The 2,924-nt window shown below is 38.2% G+C and overlaps 1 long non-coding RNA gene across 1 annotated transcript; it reads left to right on the top strand.

Annotated features, from left to right (window-relative positions):
- The first annotated feature begins 282 nt into the window (after nucleotides 1-282).
- On the top strand, nucleotides 283-1,291 carry LOC113158896. Its single transcript, XR_003298590.1, has 3 exons — nucleotides 283-398; nucleotides 498-569; nucleotides 914-1,291. It is a non-coding gene; the product is annotated as an uncharacterized LOC113158896 (long non-coding RNA).
- The last annotated feature ends 1,633 nt before the right edge of the window (nucleotides 1,292-2,924 follow it).

Below are 2,924 nucleotides of genomic sequence, written 5' to 3'. Positions count from 1 at the left end.
GGTGGTTTGATTCCCGGCTGCCACGTCACATGCCAAAGTGTCCTTGGGCAAGATACTGAACCCCTAGTTGCCCCCGTTGAGTCAGGTCAGCTGCATAGCATCTCTGCCATCGGTGTGTGAATGTGAGTGCAGACCATTTACCATTTATTAATTATAAGAACATTAACAACATAGTGAATAGATATAATTACATTACTGTCTTGTAAACGTTATTTATAATAATATTACTTATTATAAGGAGCATATATATTTTCAGTTACCCATTCTAACCCTTTTAGCCTCTGCAGTCCATCCCAGCTGAGAAAATCTTGAAGAAGCCGATCCCCGATGAGCACCTGGTCCTGAAGACCACATTTGAGGGGCTGATCCAGAAGTGCTTGGCTGTTGCCACCGACCCTGTGAGTTAATCCAACCGGGATAACAACTGAATATATCTCTCCTTAGGAAATTATTCGTTAAAGGTTTCTAAACACACACTGTTGTACTCGCTGTCACAGCAAACAAAGAGAAAGCTCGACGATGCCAACAAACGTCTGGACGCGCTCTATGACAAACTCAGAGACCAGGCGGTAAGTAGAAAGCTTCAGCTGACGTAAAACCCAACGTTAAATAACTTTTAAAATGAGAGATTAGTTTTTATCTCTTCACCCGAGTGTCCAAGACATATGGTCGGAGGTCACGATCACAGTCGATCATCGACCTCCAACCTAGAGTGTCCTGGTGCCACGTGCACTAATGGACACCCTGGTTCTTGAACACCGGTCCTTCGGCTTAGCCTGCACCATAGGAACAATTAAAAAGGCATTTATGTTCATTTTTTGTCTGTTTGCATCTATTTTGAACTGTGTTGCATCAATAGTATCTCATTATTAATAGTTTCTTGTGTGATCATATTGGTCTGTTTGGTCCCCAGCTTTCTCCCGCCATTGTAGGAGGTCTACACAGCATAGCCAGGACTATAGAGTCCCGATGCTACACGGAGGGCCTCAACATTCACACCCACATAGTCAGTAACAGCAACTTCAGCGAGACTTCAGCATTCATGCCCGTCCTCAAGGTGGTGCTGACACAAGCCAACAAACTCGGAGTCTGATCGGGCAAAAATAATAACTCCCAACTCCCAATTCCTGGTTCAGCTGAAGGACGGAGGACTGGAGTCATCGTTAAAAACTGGTGGTCACTTGTTTCACAGAAAGCTCCATCTGACTCATGATGATGAAGAATTCTGAGATGTATGAAATTATTGTTAAATTCTTCTTTGTGCCATTTGTGTCTTCTGAAAATTCAAGCCATGCTATCAATCGCACTCAGTGGTTAAAGTAAACTTTGAGCCCCGTGAAGGCGAATGCACACAGAGAATAAAGGGCTACAGGCTATTTTAATTCAAGTACCAACTTAGTGTGAAGTAAGATTAACCGTTAGTTTTTAAATTGAACCATGTAGTCTTATGGATTACACGAATGTTTTGATCTGTAGACGATTAAAGCATAATTAAAATAAAATCTCAAAACTGACAAACAAACTAAAAGGAACAAACAGTTGAATGCAAACGACTGAAAACAAAAATAGGAAGCAGAAGATTCAGGAATTTAAAGGGCATTTCTGTCTATTTGTATTGAAATGATCAAACTAAATGTATTAAGTTGAAAAGATGAAGCCTCTTTTAGCAGTGCAGCATGCTTTTTGCTCACAGTTGCAATGAATTAAGAAATGTTCACTTGTTCATCGTAATGTTTGTGCACTACAACAATGATCAGACACATTTCCTCTTTTAATCCAAGATCATGTGTTGTTTTTACATGTAAATGCATCATTTCCTGCATGTATTTTGCAACAGATAAACATAATGCAGCACAATAACTTAGGAACTTACTGGTTTTTAGACTGTAAACCGGTTATTACAAGCATATAAAGTACTCTAAACATGTCTCTGCCTGTTCTGACTGTTACCTGTTGTCACTACACACAACATGTTGGAGCAAGATGTTGTTGTCAGTGTGGGTGAGGATATGTCGGTTCATAGCAGTACATTTGTCCCATTTGTTGAGGATGTTTAATGTTTTATTAATTTCTTTTCTCAGTGTAATCATGAAGCTCTGCACAGTGCAATGGACCTTTTTAAAAAGAGACTGTGCTTTTATGGAAAATTTAAAATATGCATGCTTAAACAAAACTAGCAGTCGACTTAAATGCCATTCAAAGTGATTATCAGCTGATTATTCAGACCTTAGAAGGAATCTGGAAGGAGATTTGTACTTGATTTTCATTCCAACATACGATGAGGGCTGTAGTCTGAGTGGTCAACCTCAGTCCATGTTGTTAATAAAAGAAAACAAGCCTTTGACTACACGCAATATTTTCAATAAATAGTATTTATTTACTACTTGATGAGTTGCTCTCTGTTATTGTATATTGTAGTATTACTAAGGTATTTCTGATCTATCCCCTCAGTGCTCCCAAACACTGACCTTTACAGTAAATGTTCAGCAACAATCCAGAGAGTTAAAGAGAAAAGAAAGTTGTGAAAATACGGCTTTAAATAATTAAAAAGAAGGTTTCTGTTACTATTAAGATTTCTCCGTATTTCCCAGCAGAGTTTGGTATTTTTCTGCTGTAGATGAGTCACACTAAAAGCATGGAAAGTATGAACCGTTTTAAGTACCATGTCCAAGAATTTTCAAATTAAAAGTCCTATTCTTGTACTTATTATTTTATTATTACTTAATGTTATAAATTTTAAGGCACATTGAATCATATTCAAAATGTCAAATCTGTCATTTCACTGCGGTCCCAATTTACTTCTGGAAATGACATGGTTTCATCTGAGCCTATCAAAATGATTGGTTCCAGTTACTGTGTTGTTTCCTTGTGTTCCCTTTCATGCATCTTATTTTGAAAAGACTGCCCCCACATTTTTATGATTT

The sequence above is a fragment of the Anabas testudineus genome, chromosome 12, assembly GCF_900324465.2.
Source record: "Anabas testudineus chromosome 12, fAnaTes1.2, whole genome shotgun sequence".
Taxonomy (NCBI): Eukaryota; Metazoa; Chordata; class Actinopteri; order Anabantiformes; family Anabantidae; genus Anabas; species Anabas testudineus.
This window is presented reverse-complemented; position numbering and strand designations above follow the sequence as displayed.